This window comes from Numenius arquata, chromosome 2 (genome assembly GCF_964106895.1).
Source record: "Numenius arquata chromosome 2, bNumArq3.hap1.1, whole genome shotgun sequence".
In the NCBI taxonomy this organism is placed as follows: domain Eukaryota; kingdom Metazoa; phylum Chordata; class Aves; order Charadriiformes; family Scolopacidae; genus Numenius; species Numenius arquata.
Window position 1 is genome coordinate 101,609,931 of NC_133577.1, and position 24,176 is coordinate 101,634,106.

The window sequence follows — 24,176 nt, forward strand, 5'->3', positions numbered from 1 at the left end:
CGGCACTGGTAATCTGCTCCCAGGCTCCTCTTTAGTAATCCTGCTTTCATCCCCATCCCCCTTCAACCCTAGTTTAAAGCCCTTTCAATGAGCCCTGCTAATTCTTGTCCCAGTATTCCTCTTCCCCTTTGGGTAAGGCTTGCCCTACCAGTTGCCACCAGGTCTGATGTCCTATAGATCATCCCATGATGAAAGAAACCAAAGTTCTGATGGTGACACCAGCCTTGGAGCCAGAGTTAATCTGCTGGCTCTTCCTGTTTATACCCTCATCAATTCCTGCAAGTAGTGGGATGGAGGAGAACACAATTTGTGCTCCTGATCCCTTAACCAGCTGTCCAAGGGCCCTAAAGTCTTTCTTCAGGGCCCTTGGACTACTGTTAGCTACCTGATCGCTGCCTACTTGAAATACCAGTAATGGATAGTAATCCGAGGGGCGGACCAGGGTAGGGAGATTTTTCTTTATATCCTTAATCCTGGCCCCAGGGAGGCAGCAGACTTCTCTGTGGGAAGGATCTGGTCTGCAAATGGGGCCTTCTGTTCCCCGCAAAAGAGAGTCACCCACCACAATTACCTTCCTCTTTTTTTTTTATTGCTGAAGTCCTAAGGCGTGGGGGTGGCTGGCTGGCTCTGGGTAGCTCACTGTCTAGATCTTTGTCTTTATCCTCATATGCCTGGCCCTCGATTTCCAAAACACCGTACCTATTTTGTAAGTGCAACTGGGAAGGTGAGGGGGGCTGGCAGGAGTTTTGCTTGCCCTTCCGAGGAGGGACCTGCCTCCATTCCTCATTGTCCCTTAGGTTCCTTTCTTCTGCCTGGTGACAAGCAGAAGGGAGATCATCCACATCCTGCAGAGCCTCTGCCCCACTCCTACGCCTCAGTGTACGGCTCCACCAATCTATTTTGCTTTCACTGTCTCTAATACTTCTAAGCCTATCCACCTCTTCCTTCAGTTCAACCACCTGTCTGAGCAGGTGGTTTATTTGATCACACCGCACACATGCGGTGTCTCTGGCTCCATTAGGAACACATGCCAGGCTGAGGCATTCACTGCAGCCGGAGACCTGCACAGACACGTGTTTTTGTGGGAGCTCCATCTGAGTTTCCACATTCTTCCTTGTGGGGCATTTTGCACGTGTCGGGGCCATGTTCTTGTCTAGAGCCAGGAGGGGATCGACAACTGATGGCTGCTCCCACCCGCTGTGCGCTCGTGTGCCTGTGCGCTAATATACCCGCCCTTGCTCTCACGCGCACCCGGCACGCGCTCTGACCCTGCTGCGGCTAGCTGCCGCTGCCGCTGCTGCTCTCCGCGTGGTCTGATGTAGCAATATCCATTCAAAATTGGTTCCTACCTTTTCAACCACATCTTTTGTACAGCAAGGTTTCCCTCTCCTCTGGAAAGGCTCCTGGAACCAAAGATTCAGTGTTCCATGGAACACCGTACCAAAAAGGCAAACAGCCTTGACTGTAGCATTGACAATTTCTCAACAAGAGCCTTTATTGAAATTTTAAACCCTTTTCTTGGTCAGACTAGCAGTTTGAAGTGCAATTCAATAAGCTATCCGGTGCAAATGAGACAGGTGCTAACAAATAATATGAAATGGTGTTCCTACTACAGATTCATCTTACAGTTTTAAAAATGGCCAATGGTCCTGTTTAACTTTACAGAACATCAACAGCATTAATTGTGAGGGAAACACTGTCCGCACACAGCTCTGTTTCTTTTTTCATACCCTTATTAGTGAAACAGCAAAACAAGACGAGCCTGTATTTGTGTCTGATGCAAAGCCAGTGAAATACAGTCTCCTTGACTTCAGCGATCTGTGTGTGCAACATACCCTTCAGATTAATCCTGTGTGAGCTTCAGAATAAAACCTGTAGTTGCATTAGAGTTTACAAAGTTAGGATATTATTTTCTAACTGGCTTACTTCATGTGTTACTGGAAGAATGGCTGGGAATGACATGTTCGGGGGGAACTTCCTACTTTCTGAAATAACACAACTTTTACACAGTAACTTTCTCAAAGTTAACATTCAACTCTAAGTTATGGCTGCACAGCTTAGGGTTTCAGCAGGACCATGTACTGTAGAGATAATAGGATGGAATCACAGTTCTGCTAACTCTCTACTAAGGAATACAGTTCTTTATGTTCATATTTGATTTTTCTAGCCTTGCCTGACCTCTCTTACACTTCCATTTGAGTCAATTGAATATTTTACTTTAACCTACCTTTTGGCTCCAATAAAAGAAAAATTAAACAATATTGGCATACATTGATCTTCTCTCTTTCCATAATCTCTTTGTCAATGTCAAAAGGACTAAAGAGTTACAGTAGCCTTTTTGTAGGGTACCAGCATATCTCAGATGAATGAAAGATAAAATAACTAAAAGTTTCCATTATGAATGAAAAGTAGACAGTGAGTACTTGCTAATGATTAATTTTTAGATACTATGATCCACCTTACAGGATTTAATTATAAGTTTACAATTAATTTGAATGGAAAGCTGATTCTGCCATTAAACAGTGCAGAATAACAGATTTCAACTGTTTCTCCCTCCTGTTTATTAGATATAAATGTCCAAGTTGGTGCTTATCAGTTAATTTTGGTTTTACAAGTGGCACTAAACTTTTCTGAGAGCTACATAAAGGAAGACTTCCTCTTTCCTCTACAATGGCTAAATATTTTTTATCAAGAGGTCTAGAAGAGTGTCTTTTACACAATTGCAATTTAAATAACCATGGTTTAGCAACATGTCAGAATATCATGGTCATATTAGAATTAATGAAGACAGCTGAAAAAATACAGAATATAAAAGTGGGTAGTTGTTGCAAATGTTATTTTGGGATAGTACCTATAATTGAATGTAGAAGCAGCTCAGTAATATTTGTTGCATAGCTTTTCATGAAGATTTTTCAATACAGTTTGAAAATAACAATGAGGGAATGACGTTTGTATAGAATATTCCTCCCAGAAGGATACAAAGATATCTAATGTATCAGCAGGGCCACATAGTATGGTAACTTGCATGCTTTAAAGCACTCCTATAAGATAATCTGTCTTGTAAGATATTGATACCTAAATACCTCTGGGGGTATGGACCCAAAATTATTTTTTGTTGACTGGTTGGGTAAATTCATTTCACTTGCATTTAAAGCCTCTCATGCTGATGTATAAATGGTGCAAAGTGTCATGCTTTTGTGTTTTGGGTTTTTTTCCTTTCCTTATTTCTTTCATAATATAAACTGAAATCTGTTTACCTTCTTGCAGGATATTCAGCTTGACACTACAGTTGAAAATAGTGTTCTGGATGAGTGCCATAGCCAGCTTAGGCACAGTCAGCTGGAGGATCAGCATCTTGTGTTGCGTTCATGGATTCTTGTGTTGGTGTAAAAAGGGAATAAAGCATAATTGACAGTCAGAGGCTGCATAAACCCATTTCATTACATTATCATACAAGGATAGTAGGGTGATTACCAAGCTTATTACCTGCGTCTAAAATAATGTCTCTTGTGAAATAGTGCATGTAGGAAATAGAGCAAGTGCTCTAAAAATCACTGAGAACCTGATGTCAAAATTAAGTCTGACAAATACCTCAGAATTACATTGATGCTACTGAGACAGACTTCTGATATTAAAAATATGTAGTATCACCCTCCAACATAAATTCTATGCCTATTTTCCATTAAAATGCATTATTACTCCCTCAATAATTTTTATTCAGAACTCTGAGCTATAAACTCTGACACAATTTGTCAGGCATCTATAAAAAATGAGAAAATCAAACCTCTAATGGATTCTAGATCAGAAGAAAACAAAGACTGCTTTAAAAAAATTTCATCTTTGTCTTCTTTCATCTCAGTACCGACTTATCTGTAGAACAAGTGCTACTTACTTTCAAACATCCATCAAAAATGTAAGTTTCAACAATGTGATGAAACAACCAAAACATAATAAATTCCCATGTGTCACCTGAGCCATGCAAGCTCATTGCAAATTTGAGCTAAAGTGTGTTTTCATTAATTTCTGTCACTGATTTGCCCTTCGTTACATTTGCTGTGAACTAAAAATACCTGCCTGGTCAGTCAGAAGGGCTCAGTTCATGCCACCTGGACTGTTGAACTTGTCTCAGCTTTTATGCACTGCCCATAAGAAACAGATTAAGTTGTAGATAGGTTATTAATTATTATCGCTGTTTGTCATTCTGGAGCGCAGTCATCCTTTTTTTTTCTCTTTTTAAATGAGTGTGATTCCCTTCACTCCATCAAGTGTATTCAATAGCAGGGGAAAACATGATTTTACATGAAAAACTCATTCTAGGTAATATTAGAAATACCAAGAAAAATATTCATGTAAACCATACGCAAGTGTCTCCTCATCTGACTTTATGTATCTATACAACAAGGCGTGTCTAGCTTGGTAGGATGTAAGTACTATCACTTGATTCTTACACTTTACCTTTGGGCTTGTAGGGACAGCTGCAGGGTGGCATTTAAATATTTTGTAACCCATACAGAGTCCCTGTTGTTTCATTGGTAGTGAATACACAAATTCTAGTGTGTATTTTAGATGTTTATATAAAATGTGGAGAAAAGTTATATTGATATATATCTCAGCTACAGCCTGCTGGCACTAATGGATGTTTAAAGAGGCTGACATTGCTTGAAGCATCTTTTACTGTTGCAGAAAGTCATTTGACAAAGCTTGGGTTCCTGGCAATTGTGCAACTGTTCGACTTGCCCTAGTAAATTGCCCATCCAAAATCAACCCCACAGCTTTAAACACTCTGCTATGCTCCCTCAGTCATCAGAATCTAATCTGTATCTGCTTTCAGGCGTACTTTCCATTCCTCTTCTGGATTAGGAGATGTTCCCAGCAGTGATCATCATTTACTACATATTTCTACAGATTTAAGAACGATGAAACCCAGATAGGTCAAGTACTATCTCATAAAATGTTAAATAAAATTATTGGTAATTTCAAGATGCCCATTTTAATCAAAACTGTATCTGAGGTAAAATTTAAGCCTTACTTAGAATAAATAGAAGATAAAAAGGCCTTGGATACCTTGGTTTTCCCTTCCTCTTCTTGTCTTGAATTTAGATATCCAAACTGCACTCAGATGGTTCTCCAATAATTTGGATGCATTTTCTTGAAATGTAACTCTCCTAGGTCAGACTATCAATTGACATATATATATCTGTGGCTTTAAATGATATAGAAATACTCTTCTTCACCCTGTGTGATCTGGTTTTCTACAGTGTGACAAGGACTGACAAAGGCTTGCAAGGTGCTGTCAAAATATGACAAATCCAATACTTGCCCAGCCTACCAATGCCTTGTTTTGCCCCATCGCTTACTCACCATAACAGCTACTATTCTTTTTGAATGAACTAGGGTGCATAGATGTTTGGTCTGTATCTGATGACTCTCATGTATTATGAGGTCCTAGGAAAAAACACACATGGACAGCAAGAAGTTATCTCCCATAAGGCAATGCTGTAACTCAAGGCCAGGACTGAGATCAAGGAGTCACAAGACCTCTTTCTCTCCAGCTACCACTGTTATTCCAGGCCTGGCACTGAGAGCAGTAGTCACCTACTGCTGGACACCCTCCCAGACTGCACATCAACACCACAATGGTGAATACTAACTGCACAGTCGTCACTGTCACCCACTCCCTTCATAAATCTTCCCATTCTTTCTGTCTCTTTCTTCTGCCAGTGTAGAGACAAAGCTACCTGTCTAGACCTCCCACCTCATGTGGAGTGAGCATATTTGTCCAGCTGCCAGTTGCTGAAGGAAGCCCTGGGGAGTTCTGTCTCTGTCCGACCCAGAAAGGACACCCAACAAAAGGCAACTACAAGCTACTTGTATGTGAAAGGCTCTGCTGAAGAGCAAATCTGATAGAAAATGTTTATCCTTTCCATTTTAATCTAGCACAGGGAACCTGCATCAGTCTGTCAACCCAGGGGTCAGCCCGTGGGACTGGCCGTTCTCCCCAGGAGCCCAATCCTACCAGTCAACAGCAAAGCCAGCACACCTTCTGCCTTTCTCAAGCCCCTGCCTTTGCAGTGCAGCAGCAAGCAGAAAACATTGCTGAACAGGCTGAGCAGATAAAATGGGAGCTTTGCCAACCTATTCAGCATCCCAAGCAAGAGCTGGATGTGGGAGCCTGTCTTGCCTTAATCAAGTGGTTGCTTGGAAGGCCTGTAGGTTACCAAAACTCACCCAGGGGAACAGAAGATGAGTGGCTCCTAACTGCTACTAATAAGCTACTGTTCTGACTAGTCACAACAATGAATGAAATTAAATATTCTGGCAGAAGGAGACTTGACTGCCTGAAACATCCAGAATAGGAGAATCCTAGCCTGCGCTTTTTTTGCTGTATGTAAATACTACCTCTCCTTGCAGGGGAAGGGAGGGAGGGAGGGAGTGGAAGAGTTTTGAGGAAAAAAATTATTATTTTTTGTGTAATACTCAGTGCAGTGCAATGATCAGTGCAGCGGTCCTTTAGGAAGGCTCTAGAGAAAATGAATAATTCTACATTTAGAATAAAGGTTGAATGGGTTCCTGGAAATGAGATATGGTATCCTGCAATGAAAAAATACGGGGGGAAAAATCAGTAGTCATCCATTCAGTAAATGCTGCCCATTTTCTGCACTGAAAATGAAATAATTCCAAGGGAAATATGGTAGGATGGGACAGGATAAATTTTCTGTACTTACTTATTGAAAAAAAAAAATCTCTATTTTGGAAATACAAAGCTTTTGTAAAATTCAAAATATTATTTCATTTAGATACAAGTGACTTAGATCTGGTGAAGTAATTTTTAAGAGTTGTTTGGTTCTTGATATATCTATAAGATCTGCTATGGTGACAGGAAAATTAGACAGCTGTTATTGTAGTTTATGTGCAGGTTTCCATTTCTCCCCTTGCATGTTCAGTCTCTATGTAGAGAAGCTGTGAGAATTTATTAGCTGTATGGGGTGAATTGTTGTTTTCTTATAAATCAGTTAATGGTCTAAAACACAGCAAACAAGGCATTCTTAGATAAAAAGGAAAACTAAATATTTCATTATCACTGAAAATCTAATAGAGAAATACAGAACACATCTTTCTGGTGAAATTCTCCTAATAATTTAAATAGGCTTTGATAAGCAGGAGAACAGATTTTTAGTCCCTCCTGCCCTTAGAGAGGGCCCCCTTACTGACAGAGGCATTTAACCATCAAAATTGCTTTCTGGTTTGGTTGAAGCTAGGCAAAATATATAAGGATAATGTAGCTAAAGTAAGAAGTTACAAAAAGACTGATCTTAGGCTACTGGTTAGTTTTCCTAACTAGCTAAAGGAAAGCTTCACGTGTCTCCAGGAGCTTTTTTCTTAACCCATTGATTATTATAAAATAGGGACTCTTTCCAGCAGATCTAGCACACAACCTATGAACGGACCTGTAGCCAAAACCAAAGGTATGTGTAGTCCAGTGGCCTGTCTGCAACTGTAATTGATTGTGGATGCCTAATGTAGGGGAGACATATTGTGGTATATTCCTTAAACATTGTCTCAACCTCCAGCAATTTGCAGTACATGGACTTTCTGATCCAGTGGTGATTTCTGTACGTTTAGTGAGCCTCAGTACATTGTTTTGCATTGAACCATCCAACTTCCCCTTTAATTAATGTACAATTTTGTCATCCAGTATGTTGTATGGCAAGGACCTATACAGTGTAACTGTGCACCATGTCAACAACTGCTTCTTTTTGCTTTCTTTAAATCCTGGTCATCCACTTTCTGGGTGGGTCCTGTTATAAAGAGCTGTTCGTTCTCCTCCTCTACATTTTCAAAGAAAAAGTGGCCACAGCTGTTGTGTGCTGTTTTGAGCTCAGTGTTGTCAGCTTTTATCAGGCAAACCCTTACATAGAGGCTCAACCACAGAAAGGTCTGAGCTCCCGGACTGTGGTAGACTATATGCTGGAGATAAGTTTTTTCTCCAGAACACAGCCCTTTTGGCCAAACATTCTTTTGAGGTTCATCAGGGAGATTCAGCTAGTCACAGTTTAGGTGATGTGGAGTCTGTGTAAGGTTACCAGCTCTGTAGCCTTCCATACAAAAACCTGAGCTTTTAATTTATATCCCGTGGGATGCTCCACTAGGATATTGTACTCTGAAATGGAGATGCTGGTGGCCAGGCAGGTTTCTGCAAACCCTGGAGTTGTATTGAATAGAGGTTTCTTTTCCAAAATAGAAAATCTCTCGAAGACTGTCAGATTTTGACAGTCTCTATTTATAAAAAGCACTATGACATGCATGTCAAAGTGGTGATGGAATTTGCTAAAAGTTTGTGTGAGAATTGAAATGTTTTGTCATTTACTGTAACCTCCATTTTAGTGTAGTCTTTCTGATGGCAAAGGATTGTGTCTAGCCTTCTGTTCCTTTGGCTGATACCCAGCTTATTGAGAAAGCTTTAATAATAGCATTTAACTTTTATAGCATTTTTTATCTGAAGCTTTAAAGTACTTAACAGGAGTGGGTACTATTATCGCGATTTTTATAGGCAGAGGAACAGATTGGGTTACGCAGTAAATACACAGAAGAATTATGAGTAGAGCTCAGGTTTCTTGATCTTTAGACGAGTGTGCTAATCACCAGCCAAATTTATCCTCTGGGAAAACAGTGGGAGATGGGAGGATCTAACAAAGTGGGAATATAATTTTTGAAGTTATCTTTCCAGTGGTAGAAGTCCTCCTGTTGCGATGCAAAGATGAACTATAGGCAAATAATAACTGATCTTTTTTTAACAAAGATCAGTGCAAATGAAAGTTCAGCATGATGCATTGAATGCTTCCTGTCCTAATGAGGAGTTCTGTACCACTGTTCTTAACGATGAGCAAGACAGAGGCTTAGCGAATGTTGAAAGGGTTGGTTACCCTTTCCAGTTACAGGAGGGAGATTGGCTTCAAAGAGCATAAAGCAGAACTTGAACAAAGCAAGAACAGCATTCTCAAACTCAAATTAGTTCAGCATTTACAGCACTCAATGAAGAGGAAACTTTTTGTTGTTAGATTAAGACAGAGTAGATACTTATATCCAACAGGTGAAAGAAGAGCAATGAACTCATCAAGCATAGCTTCCTGCATAGGATCGCAGTGATGAAAAACTAAAAGGTCTTCCATGTGGTGTTCAGTACCAAATGAAATTATAGTGTGTTATAATTGATAACTGTGTGCTAGGTCCTGACAAAACCAAAATCAAGCCCTTCTTTTAATAGTAAAATGAGACAGAATAAATTAATTATTGATGGCAAATGACACTTATGGCCTAATATATTTATTTTCCTTCTTTTCATACTATTTTTCCTTATCTTTTTGTACCTCTTGTCTACTAACTGACTTTCATTTAGTGTTTTATTATATATCTTTAAAATCACTTCTTTTTACACAAAGGCATTTCCTTTCAAACAAGTGGTGCACATTCTGTTATATGTATTTTCCTACGGAAGTCAACAGCAACAATCATAGGGGGTATATTTTGTGGCTTAGAGTAGGGATCTTGTCTCCACTAAAGGAACATACAAATTAGAAAGGAAATTGAAGAGACATAATTTTTTCAAACCCAAGAGGAATGTGCTATTCTTGTGTTAAAAACATGTTAAACCACAAAGCAAAACATTCTATTCCATTCTAAAGAATACTGAGATTTTACTGAGATTATATTTGTATTATATTATATATGTGAACATGAGGGGGGGGGGGTTGTGTGTCAATGAAAAGAATGTAAACTGTGGCAAGTTAAATGCAAAACCATAGTAAACCAGCCAGAAATTTTTTTCAATATGACTTGCTACACATGTTAAAACTAACCATAAGGCTTCTCGTTTGAGCATGATGGAGAGTATGCAAGGGTTCATAGCTAACTGGGATGTTCCTGGGAAAGCACTCAGAGAAGATAAAGATTTGTTCACCACAGAGACTCACTGAGACTTTCACACTGTAGAGCATTTATTTTCTGGGGAAAAATTAGAGGAACAGTCTCAAATAAAAGTGTCAGAAGAACACATTTCTGAGCAAGTCACTAAAGTGAATAACAGTTGCCAAAACTGATAATAGCAATGGCTGAAACCAGATGACATTTACACAGGGTTCCTACAGGAATTCTAATGGGAAATTACCAAAGTATTAACGAAGATATGTAACTTACTCCTTAATTTGCCAAGGCAGTAAGTGTTCCTATATCTTTTCCCTAAGCCTCCACTTATGGCAGTTTTCAGAGAAAATACGTTGGGTTATGCAGCTCTTTTTGGTTTCAACTGGTATGAATATTTTTGTGTTCTTACACAACACTACTTATTTAGAAACTAGTGAAGGAAACTGAAAGAACAGCAATGCCTGTCTTCTGTTCTTTATACATAACTTTCAAATATTGATGGCAATAAATGAGTTAGTCTTCCTCTTGATAAAGGATGGACATTTCTGACCTAGAAGAAAAGTCCCAGTGGCAAAATCATTAAATTAAAATATTTGCGTGCTTCGGGTCACTAAACCAAAGATTGTCAGTTACCTTCACTTCTCTTTTCACATTCCTGCTCTCAAAATGTTTCTCTTTAAAGTCCTTCAGCAATGCTACATTCTTGAAGAACTGTGGGTTGTTGTTTTTTTCAAACTAATGGTAATTTTTGAATAGGGAAGTTAGATTAATTTTGTGAATTGATTTGATTTGAGTGACTCAGGAGGAATTTTAAATGTTAGTTGATTACATATATTTTGGAGTTTTAAAAAATAAACCAAAACAAACAAATACTTAGTAGGAGCCAGACCCGGTAATTAAAAATTTTCAGCTTTAACAGCAGAAACAAGACAAAATTATCCAGAAGATAATTAAATAGAATTGCAGCACATCTGTTCTCAGGGTAGACTTATGAAACTAAAATCTAAATTAATAGCTCTTTATTGCAAGAATTCCTTTCCTTATCTAGATACAGAGATTGTATGCACCTGACCAGCTGTAGCTCTTTATATTTGGCCAAATATATCTTGTTCTCTAAACATCAATTTCTTTCCATTAGTTGCAAGGAGACGCTTCTTCCCATGAGTTATTTCTTAGCACAATGATCTTTATATCAGAAACATACTGCATAGCTTATATTTGGACACATCTGCTTCCATGATTTAAGGTGAGAACAAGCCTCTAGCAATTTAACACAGTGGTCCTTGAATTGATAAGGGATAGGTTCATATTTTAGGTGAAAATAATGAAAACATAAAATTAAGGTAAAGATGTCCAGTGGTTTTATCTTCTGTTTTCAATTCAAATAAACAGGTTTTGAGGAGTTTATCCAAGGATAAGTTACAGATAGTATGACAGGAGTTTTGAAAATTATCATCTGATGATGTCTCCCACAGTCATTGCACGTATCTAGCCCATTGGACATATAGTGATATGGAACACAGCTTTTTTCCCTCCGTCTTTTCAAGCAGTAAGTAGTCTGATGTCAAACAATACAGAAAATGCCAAAAAATCTGTTTCAGATTGATTTGAATGCTAATATCAGAAAATGCAAAAGTCATTGCATCTGATACTTAAAAACCTGTTGTTCGTAATGACTGTTATTACAGAATAATTAAAAGCTGACATATACTGAGCTGACAGTAAAAAAAGTCCTGTCAGCTAGAAATTACTGCATCCAGACTTCAGATTGAATCTAAGAATGAAGTGAATTATAATTGTTAACCTATTTGGGAGGCTCTTGCTAGTTTCATTTGTTCCCAGTTAATTTTTTGTAACTAATTTATATTTTAAAGTTTGACTAATTAGAAAGTCTGGCATTTTGATTATGGGAGATATTACATAGAAAACAAGGGATAGTTGAGAAAACTGTAAAGGAACTTCAGAGTTGCTCTAAAATTTAAACGTCATCAGTAGAGAAAAAATTGACTGCAATCAGAGATTAAGAAAATCAATCCTTGTTGAATTACGGTATTAGAATCACAACGTGCTGGTGGTCAACAAGTCAGTTCTGTTTGATCCACTCTGAATGGTGCAGCTCCTTGTCCTTTGTGTTTGGAAAGCTGAATTTCAGACTTAGAGGAACCTGCAGTGAGAACTGCACAGGATGTATATTGATGAAAGTATGGCAGAGTAAGGGGAGTAATGGTAGCTTTCTGTATTTTCTGCTCATGTATTCTTTCCCAACATGCCCTAGTATTTTGAAATGATCAAAGATTGTGTCATACCAAATTCTGATACCAGTAATTCTTCTACCAGCAATTTTCTAACCAGTGTTTTTGGAACACAATAGAGGAGTATAAATTTCAACTAGTCCAGACCCCTCTCTAAATAAAAGAACAGAATTCACAGGAGGGGAAAAAAGTGTATTTTTTATTTTTTTTGTTATCTTCAGATATATTCTGTTAGGTTTTTTATAGTATTCTTCTTGCACTTTTGGATTGCCAATGGGCTTTGGAAGCTTAATACATCCATATTATTAAAAACTGCATCACTGAACATTTCAGCTCCCATTTCTCTATTTTTTTTAAAGTTCTCTTGTTTTATTTGATAATTTCAGCATTTTTTCAACATTATGCAATTTATATTTGCATCTATTTTTTTCTGTCTCTTAGAATACATTGAGTCATTAGGATACACTAATGTAGTATTAATTTCCTCTAAGTAAAACAGGTAGCTAAATATTACTTTGAGTACTAATTTGTGTGTTCAGGTTAATATTTCCACTTTGCAAAAACATAAAAATGTGAAGTCAAATTAGCATTATAAACTAATCCAATGACAATGTGAAGAGCACATTTTCTGTTATATCTTGGAGTGCCATCTATATTTATAAGTTCTAGAAAACAAGAGCTTTTGACTTGATTGGCAATTTGTAGTGATATACAAGCCTAATTTTCTCAAACCACTATTACAGGATCATCATCTTATCTCAAACTGTAAATATGCAAACTTCCAAAATAATGTTGAGAACCCAATAAGATGTGATATTAACAGAGCAATAAAAGTAGATCCATTAATGAGAATTGTTCATGTCAAAACACATGAAGCATTACTCGTCATACTGTTGAATTATTATTAGCTTTTGTCATTGTTCTTGTTGCACCATGATCATGTAGACCTGTAGTCTTGAAATTAAGAATTTTTGGAAACTAACTTGCTAGTCAGTCCAATTTCTCAGCCTTCTGAAACAAACTGACTGGACTGAGTGGGCTTTCAGCAATCCTTAGCTTTGTTCATTGCAGCTACACATAGGAAACTCTGTCTGAGATGTAAAAAGAAATCCCTGATCCCATTCCTTTTTTGAACTTGTAGGTGTGATGTAGAAAGCTTGTTCCGCTTGGGAGGGGAAAAAAAGTAAAAGGATTCTTACTGTCTTTCTCCTTTTGTATTTGGGGCTTCTCTAAGAGCCTATGTAGTACAATGTCCCTGTTTCATTTTCAGCTCTGCTCTGACCTCTTTCTGCACTAAGTCTTGCAAAAGGATTACAAACCACAGTGACAAGTTGCTGTGCTTTTGTAATTCTCACCTTGGTCTGTAATAGCAGCTCCCTACTACCAGGTGGAGGAAAGGATTATTCTGAAGTCGTTCCAAGCATAGGGAATATTTAAAATAATTGATTCTGGTGGTAGATACAAGACTGAAATCATAAGTGTGAAATATTTTGCCGTATTTTAGCACTTGAACATAAGTAATATAATGACAAACATAGCTGTGAATATATGTTTTTTCTGTGATAGGTTAGGGCATGTGATCAGGAAAACCTCTCAGATTAAACTCAGCTTCATCAGCATGATAGCCAGCCATGAAAGATTTCTGCATACATGTTTATAAAGACTTCATGTGATGCTCTGAATTCCCTTGTTGTTATAAATACACAATAGTATGTGTCGCCCTATGCTTTATACAAAAACAATTCCAGTTGGTAATAATCTTTCCATATTTAATTGGTATGGACAAATACCGATAGCTAAATAGCTAAACAGACCTTTTTTCTTCCTGGTCGTCTCTCCTCCTCTGCTATTGCCTTCCCTCTCTCTGCTCCTCCTAGAGGCTGCTGTTTAGAAGCATATATTTTAAAGTAAGGTTCCGGGAAGCCAGGCATACTAGGAGAAAATTGGACAGTGAGTGAAATCCAATGAATCCTACAAGATGTGTGTGTCCTTGGTTTGACTACTGCTTGTCTGTGGTGTTAAGTTCTTCTCTGAGCTGCTCAGCCACAGAGAAAGCAGGAGGTTTGGCCTTGTTGCTCTTTACCGTGTTTATGGAGTCCCAGACCCGATTATCACAATGCAGCCCTCATGTGAAGCCAGCTGTGATTTGTAAAGAAGTGGTTGTACATAAACAATGTCAGTGGTTTGGACCCATGCATTTATTTAGACAAGAAGTAAAGTTATAATTGGGGTCTGTGACAGAATGTATCTGTTTTATTTGTTAGTTTGCACATCTTCTTCCTGGAGATGACCATGTGACCTGCCTGCTTGATGCGGTGAAGGCTGTGGACGTTGTCTACCTGGATTTTGGTAAGGCCTTTGACACCGTCCCCCACAGTGTTCTCCTGGAGAAGCTGGCAAATCATGGCATAGACAAGTGTATTCTTCACTGGGTAAAAACTGGCTGGATGGCCATGCCCAGAGAGTTGTGATTAATGGGGTGAAATCCAGTTGGCGGCCGGTCACCAGTGGTGTCCCTCAGGGCTCAGTTTTGGGGCCAGTCTTGTTTAATATCTTTACTGATGATCTAGATAAGTGGATTGAGTGCACCCTCAGTAAGTTTGCAGATGACACCAAACTAGGTGGGAGTGTTGATCTGCTTGAGAGTCAGAAAGCTCAACTTCGTGATGTCAAAGGTGGATTATCTGGTCAGTGATGCCATAAATGTTTTCAAAGGTTTTGCTGAAAGCATAAGATGAGACAATGACTTTTATGTGCTTCTTCACTGGTTGTTTCTTCTTTGATCATCAGCTTTTCATGTTTTCCTGGCAGGTAAAATGTACCTCAAATTTGCCCTAAAACTTCATCCTTATTCTCCTCTTGAAAAGTTTCTTTTGACTAGTCTTCAGGCTGTGATAGCGAAGCTATCCAAACCTGTGATATACATTAGCCTCCAACTACAGGTTATTTCCCATATTTTCTAATAAATATCTTTTTTTAATATTCCATCAACTCTGAATAAAAGTTATGTAAAATAATTTAAAGTTAGAAATTTACTTTGAGATGGAGAAAGGTAAAGTGGAGTTAGTACAGACTGGTCCTTTTTCTAAAGAGTTTTTAATTAACTGAAGATGCTGAAGGCATAAATAAATGTGCCATCCCACAGCATTTATATATCCAGTTTTGACATGTCACATCTAATTGACTTGTTGTCTGTCTGTTCTAATATCCTGTATCTGGTGGTGACCAGTTCCAAACATATTTGACAGAGATGCAAGAAACAGCCCAAAGAATACAGTAGGATAATTTGGGCACAGGAGAAATGCCTAAATAATCACTCATTAGTTATGAACTGATAGCATTAAAAAATTACCTGAAATACAGGTAGCCGTATAGATAGCTAACTAATTTTGGATCTTGTTAGGCTCTAGAAATTAAAATTATCAAAAAGCAGAGATGCTTTATGAACTGCTATGACAACTACTGAACAGTTTTCCAGACATGGGGATGTCCCTGATTTATGCTACAGTGTAGTACAGGTTGGTTACTCTCTCCAGTAACTCTCTCCAGTTACTCTCTCCAGGTCAGTCTTCTTCTCCCTCTTTGCCCTATTTCCCTCCTTAAAGATTGCACCTAGTTAAGAATTTATTCTTCAGACTTAATGGAAAAGAAGAAGATATTACAGAGAATATACATATGCTGTTATATCAATTCCATGGTTCACCCTGCCCTAGAGTACAGTATTCAGTTCTGGGTCCTTGGTTGCAAAGGAGATATATCAGAACTGGAAACAGTTCAGAGGGGCAACATGGTTGATGAAAATATACGGGGCAACTGAGCAGCTTGGGACTCCTGTACATGAAAAGACAAGACTTAAGGGGGTCTGATTTTTCAGTGTCTTTTCCAATATAGGATTTAGGGGCAATCAGCTTAAGCCCTTCAGATCCTCTAAACAAGATAAGATGTTGTTCGTGTCAGGAGCACTAATTTTGTGAAGCTCCTTGTTAAAGGTTGTTGTCTATGCTGAGAGGTTTTTTTGTGTTCAAGGGCAGATTTGACAAGCACTTGAAAAAGTCGTCTTTTGGGAGTTACTAAATGGACAAGCAACCAGACACTCAGGAGATCTGGGCTGAAAATAGTAAACATCTAGGAAAAATAATACTTATGTCTATATGTCTATATGCAGCATCCTGGGCTGCATCAAGAGAAGCGTGGCCAGCAGGTCACGAGAGGTGATTCTACCCTCTACTCTGCGCTCATGAGACCCCGCCTGGAATACTGTGTCCAGCTTTGGAGTCCTCAACACAGGAAGGACATGGACCTGTTGGAACGGGTCCAGCGGAGGGCCACGAAGATGATCAGAGGGCTGGAGCACCTCCCCTATGAAGACAGGCTGAGAGAGCTGGGGTTGTTCAGCCTGGAGAAGAGAAGGCTCCGGGGAGACCTCATAGCAGCCCTCCAATATCTGAAGGGAGCCTACAGGAGAGCTGGAGAGGGACTCTTTGTCAGGAGATGTAGTGACAGGACAAGGGGTAATGGTTTTAAATTGGAAGAGGGGAGATTTAGATTAGATATTAGGAGGAAATTCTTTACTGTAAGGGTGGTGAGACACTGGAACAGGTTGCCCAGGGAAGTTGTAGATGCCCCGTCCCTGGAATTGTTCAAGGCCAGGCTGGATGGGGCTTTGAGCAACCTGGTGTAGTGGGAGGTGTCCCTGCCCATGGCAGGGGGGTTGGAACTCGATGATCTTTAAGGTCCCTTCCAACTCTAACCATTCTATGATTCTATGATTCTGTTTTCTCTGGTTTTCTTCTTCCCTAGGGCCCACTTGCAGCCACTGTTGGAGACAATAATGAGCAGGATAGGCCCTTGATCTAAATTAGTGCAATCGCTCATGTATTTTTACCTACTCTCAATTGCACCTAACAAATCGGATATTTATCTGCTGTTTGATATCTATCTTTCTGGTCAAGAAAAGAATGTGCCTACATATGACAACACAGAATTATACATGCCTGAAGAGAAACTGAACTTTCAATTAAGGCAATGCACATGTATTTCTGTTCTGGTAGGCGTGGGGTTAAGTCTCAAAAGTTAAATGAAATATTCCACGTCTTATTCTTAAAACTCCAGTCAGTAATGCAAGTATTGGCAAACAGAATATCCAATCTAACATTTACTGAGGAATAAAAAAGCTGAGTGGGAAAATGAAAGCAGAAATATGTCTTGGGCAATAAAGGGCAGACAGAATAACAAAACATCATTGCTAAGACTGCAGAACGACATCACACAAAGTCACTGTAGGAGGACTTCTACTATGAGATAGCTCTAAGCTGTTTGGGGAACTAGGATGTTTGAGGAGGAAAGACAGTATTACTATTAACCATTTCGCTAATGTAGGAATGATTTTACAGAGGAAGAGGAAAATGAGAATCTGGAATAAAAAAGCCTGCATAAATTGGCCCAATAAGCCAACCACCTCCTTAAAATATGTAGACCAAGGTCGTGCAATAGGACCTACCTGCTTACTTGGGATGGGGAACTAATTATAAAGAATGTTTTTTGTATGACCCATCTGACTTCATTTCATATGTTCAAAGAAATACTTTCTTTGAATCAAGCATCAGAATTTTTGAAGCTTTATTTCCTATGGCTACACCTCTGACATCTATTAGGTCTGTGGAGCACTCCAAAGGAAAAATTCAGGTTCAGCCTCTTAAATAGACTTTCTGGTTACTGGTAGTATAGTTATGTTCACAGTAATGTACATTCTTCACCTTTGGAGATTAATTTTTGACTCTCATTCTGTTTCTGAAATGTGCAGTATACACATTCTGTCACATTTGGCTAAAATTGGACAACAATTTGAGGGAACTGGTATATCAGGCACACAAAGATAGTGGCATCAGTGAAGTAACAGTGAAACCAGGCTAAACCATGAGACCAAAACTGATTTCCTGAGATATCTCCTGTGAGGACAACAAAAGATACAGGGCAATACCTGAATCAAAAGGAGGATTGGGTCATGGATTACTGAGAACCCAAGCTGTAAAAGTCCATAGGCCCAGCCAGGCTGGTTCCAAGTGTGCTGAGAGAACTGAGAGTCCATCCAAGATGCTTTCTCTCATCTTTTAAAAGTCATGGAAATCCCGAGAGATCCCTGATGACTAGTAGGAAACAGATGTTGCATCAGAAACATGCAAGAAAGGCCTGAAGAACTAGCCAGGGAACTACAGGTTGACCCTTCTCACTTTGGCACCAGGAATGTCATGGAACAAGTCCTCTTGGAGTATGTTTTTGAGCACATGAGAAGGAGGTGATAGGGACCAGTCAGCATGGACTTAACAAGGGTAAATCATGCATTACCAACCTGACTATCTTCTATGATAAAATTAACAAGTTTTTAGAAGAATCGAGAACCTCTAATGTCATTTGCCTTGACTTTCAACACAATCTGCCACAATATTATTGCATTGCATTCTGATGTTATGGTCTGAATGGGTAGACAACCAAGTGGGTGAAAAAATATTAGGATGATTTGGCTTAGAGGGTAGTGATTAATGTGTTACAGTCTATCCAGAGGTCAGTAATATCTTTATCAATGATGTGGAAGAGAATAAGTCATGCAGTCTCATCAAGTTTACAGATGACAACAAAATAACAACAAAACAGGAGGAGCCAGTTGATATACTTGACAACAGGCTGGAGGAATCTAATGAAATTCTGCAAGGACAAATACAAAGTACTTTGTAAGGGAGTCTCTTCTGCTCCTGATACTATTAATTCTGTTACTTGTCTTTGGGATTTTCTTTTTGGCTTTGGGGTTTTGTTTTTTTTTTGTTGTTGTTGTTGTTTTTTTTTTTGATCTTGCCAGTCATCCTTGTGCATTCAGCAGGATGTCTTGCCTATCTGGAGTCAGTCACGCTTATCTTGCTCCTGACCTGGTAACTTCCCTAGTTTGGGTGTCTTGCACATACCTCTTTCTTTGCTGTTTTGGTGGTCACGCTGCTCAAATGCTTAGGTTAATATAACCAAAGTATATATTGTATTTTGTTATGATGATACTGTGCTAATAAATTCTTTTGTGCTGTTGTTGATTTCACAATTTTTGTGTGCTTATGTTTGGATTCAAGGCAAGTTAATAGTAATTATATTCCAAGTAGTGCACTTGCAATTTATAGGTGTCATAGGCCTCTGTACCGGTTATACAAATATATTACAGATTTACTTCTGAATTTAGGCAATCTGCTTGATTACTGTATATAATCTGCATGTATACTGTATATATATTGATATAGCCAAAAGACTATTACAGTAATCAAAACTTTAATGAAATCAGTTTAACCTAACTACCCTATCTCATCTACTGCTGACAGTGGCAACACGTGAAAACTAGGACAGCAGAACCATATGTGACACCAGCTGCTCTTTAAAGAAACCTTAATGCAGCTTTACGGTCCCCTGTGTTTTTGCCAAAGATTTCTTCCACAGACGGCTTCCTGTGTTTATAGTAGCAGTTGCAGTGTTTGTGTTGATCTGGTTAGTTTTTGGAGAGTGAGCTTCTCACGTGAAAAACTGGGAATGTCCCACTCAAACTGGGAAGCTAAAATACCTCTGGTTTTCTTCTGTTCCTCTCCTCTCTTCTCCTTTTCACATTAAAGCTATTTTCAACAATTCACAAAGAGGAAGACTAAATTTATTTTGGTTTACAGATGGCATTGTGAATTGATTTTGCAGATACATGATCCAGTAATTATTGAGCGCATGAATATTCTCAAATAGAAATTTTCATGGCAACATCTTCAGGTTTTTTCATCTCTCTCACATTGTCATTTCTTGTAGTCCTGGAAATATCTGTGTAAACATCTCTTGATGTAAAAGTGTCCTTTCTTTTCCTTCCTTCCCTCTTCCTCTCGCATTTTGTGTATTTTCTTCCTTTCTTTATTCCTGTCTTCATTCAGTACATTCAGAAAATACTGAATTAACCTTCTCCTATTTTTCTGCTCCTTCCCCCATGACTTTTCTATTTCTTTCCAAATTAATTTGCCCTGCCACCTGGTCTCCTTGGAATTTAGCAATTATTCAGTATATAAAGCCTGGCTCCTAACAGATGGGGCTTCCAGAATACACACATCAACAATGTACATCCTAGGGCCAGAAGATTGTGAGTTAGCTGCAGTTTCATTATGACTTCAATTTTCTAATGGTTGTGAACATTGTCAAAGAACATTAACGTTGTTTGTGATACCATGTCTTCTAAATAGTGGAGTTTAGACTAAGCCCTGTTTCTTTGATTTAGAACATAAGTTTGTTTTCCAATTTCATGGTACTGATGGCACATATTTTATAGCTACAGGCATGGGAACCAAAATATAGTAATTACATATGTTTACTTTCACGTGTGCTTTGCAGAAGGCATGCTAGTCTTTGCATCCAATTAGCCAGATCAGCATTTGTCATTTTCTAAAACGTTCTATGTCTTCACGGTTCACCTCTGCACTAGTATTTCCATGTTTTAAAATAAGAGATTAATACATGTTGTTTTTCAATTGTATCAGGCTATATAAGGAATATGGCAAGAAACTTGTTCTGAGATAGAATTTTTTTTTAAATGCTCAAAGTTCTCAGGATCTGCATTTGCACAGATCAGAAACATCTGGGGCAGCTATATAATTTGGGGAGAAGAAAGGAGATGGACTAGGGAGAAGGGGGAAATAATATTCAGAGAGAGGGGGGTATTCAAAATATCCAGGATCTTTCAAGTGTTCTTGTTTGATCTGTTCCATGTTGTATGAATAATTGAGGTCCTGAGACAAAGACTTGTTCTCTCTTTTCCTAGATGTGGACAGTATCCAGAAGATCAGACTCAGTATTTGTTGCCTTCTTGATTTCTCCTGCTTAAATTGTTCTATTTTATATGAATAACAAATAACCCTGAGGAAGTGGACACTAACTCTGCATCCAGAGGCAGTTTTACAGAACGTAGGTACATGAGGTGGAGCAGGAGTGATCTGAAACAGGGCATTATAAGTAACGGTCAAACTGTTCTACGATCTGGAGTTTTGAGCTGGAATTTGATCAGAAATTTGTCCAGAAAAGTCTCTACGCTAGGGGACCTCCTATTCTATGAATCTTCTCTCTTGCTAACAGTCCATATCCCAAAGAGATGACCATAGTTATAAAAGCCAAAGCACTAACTACAGGAACAGTTATGCAGCCAGCTGTTACAGAATACATCGGCTCCTACCCAAACCCTTCCCAGACACTTGTACAATTGAGGTGAAGAGCACCTGGACTCCTACGTCTTCAACTTTTGGCTAAAGAACTCTGCAGTCCCTTGTTGATTTGTTCCATGTCTCCCTTGGCAGAGTCATTGGTGATCACAGGGATGAACAGTGAGAAAGAACAATTTAAAGTGTAAAAGAACGTTGAGAGTCTCTCTGAAATATCCTTGATCTGGGCTGCCAGCAAGCGATAAGAATCCCATGACAGCAACTCTGATCATCAGCTTCCTGCCCTGCAGAAGGGAACCTCCATCACTTGGCCTGTCTTCTTGGTGCTAATGTGTGATTCAGGCTCATCTGGCTTTGAATTCTTTCCAGGGAACTTTTTCCCCTTTCTTGGCTGTTAAGGCACTTTACTGATTCTGTAAATTCAGATCTGAGGGCATTGAAAGGCCCTTCTTCGCGATGCAGGAAGTCATGAGTTTTCAGCATCTTGGGAGTTTCCATCCACAACTAGACTGTCCCTGTCCCTCCTTCCTTGTACCCTGTAGCTCTGTAATGTCACTGCAAAGACTCTGTTGTCACCTCTTTATCCTTCCCAATGCTATTCAGTCTGCTCATCTTCTCCCACAGCTCCTGTACCTGGTCACTTAGTGCCTCATCTACAGCACAGCTCCTGCAGGTGAGGCCACCAGCAAGTCCAGCCCCAGGGAGAAGCACCAGGCACTCCCTGCAGTCCAAGTCCTGTGTGGCAGCCTCCCTCCTCTGAGCACCAGGGCCAAGGAATTTGACATCCTGGGAAAGCTTCTTCTACCCAGCCATGGGGACAGAGCCCCATAGCATGTCACCACCACAGTCATACAGTCCCATGCTGCCTGGAGCAGTTTCTGGGTCTCTTTCACATCTCCAGCTGAAATAACTGCCCTGCTAACTACCAAAGTACCTGTTAGCTGCCTCTGCTGCATGCCTGCTTGCCAGCTAAATAGGTGTTCTCTGCTGCAGATGAACAGCAGATTATTCTCTAATTGGCAGATGGTTGCTGAACATTTTCCAGACTGCTTTGGTGATAAATGCTTTCTTGCTGCTGTGTGTGGTAAAATGGCTTTTTGCATCATGCATGTGTTGTAAAAGCTTGGTTATATTCCCATGATACCTTTTTAACAATCGCTGTGAAAGGGAGAACTGTCTGCCAAGACTTTGTGCTAATTGCCCTACATAACCAAGAAGAGATAAAAATGAACTAATGTTCTTTTTGTGATCAAAAGCTATCCTAAAGGATCAATTTTTAAAAGCGTTATCAAGCATTTAACTAGGCAAGAGGCTTAAACACAACAGAGAGATTCATTCCAGGAAATGACTTCTTTCAGTGGATGAATATTATCAATTTTCAAGGCTTAGAACACTAGCATTATTTGGATGCAATCCATGAGGAAGATGGGCTGCTGAAAGCTCACCTCTGTTATAAAGGTATTGTAATTTAACTACTGATTTAAACCCTATTGTAATTCCAGCTTTTTCAAATTGTACATTTTACTTTGTGGTGGAGAATGGATTGTTAATGGAGGCCAAGGCAGGGGGAAAAGTATAGTTTAAATGATCAAGTCTGTGCTCTTATGGTATCAGAACATTTTTTAATTTTATATTAACATGAATGGGGTGTGAGTTTACATTATTACAATGAAGCAACTTCAGCTATCATATTTGCATAGTCAATGTGGTGGATATGTAACTAGAGGCAAAGTTTAATAGCACAGTCAGTTCTCGTGCCTGAATAGGAAAGTCTATAGACTTTCAGCAGCAGCTTTGGAGAAAAAAACAAGATTAAAAAAATTTAAGATAATAGATGTGCCAAACTGGAACTTTTGTTTCAGTTTGGATATCCCAGAGAGGTTGATCAGGGCACAGCTGAAAACAGCAAAAGGCAAAAGATTCTGTTCAGTTTCTGGTATCTGAAGTGACAAATTGAAAACCTGTAAGAATGTGAATGCTGCTAGGGATGTATTCACATTAATAATTTACTTGTGATTTATATCAGGCTAAAATATCACTGTCAAAATGTCTTTGATTTTTGCCTTTACACTAAAAATAAGAGATTACTGTAAGGCTGTTCTTTTCCATTTTTGTATTATGTCATTCCAGAGCCTTTCCTTGCACACCTTCCAGCCATCACTGTTCCAATCCATGCATGAATAAAGGAGGTTAAGAAGTGAGTTAATTGCTATTGAGTGCAGGTGGAAATTTCCAAAATTCTTTAGCAAGGCATGACCACAAGGCCCAGGGACCTCTGTTGTTCACCTTCTCCTGTGAAATGAGTGTTTTGCATCCTTCATGGATGAGTGGAAGTTCAGTTGAAATGGTCTTCATCATAAACACCTCTCCATTCAGTCAGTTTCTAGGTGGTTTTGATGCTCCACATATTCTGTAACCTAGGATCAAACGGTGTGTATTTTTAAAATTGTATTCTAAGCTAAGCAAGGTTTATTCTTCATACGGAGTGTGTCATCAGGGAAGTTAGTTGCTTGTTGCTGCTACCTTTCTGAAGCATTTGCTCTTTCTAGGCCACAGATTAGAAAGAAAGTCACAGTTTCAAGATAAAATTACTGACCTGTATGTTACAGACACACCATACACACTAGATGTAAATTCAAAGCCTTTAAACAATGGGATCTTCATGCTCAAGTCTTAATTTACTCTGATGAGTGTCCTGGCTCTTAAAGGTAGTGTGCACACATAGCAGTTGCTCCTCAGCCCACTCATTTATAAACCTAACTTCCAGATCCTTTTTTGAAAATGTTGATCT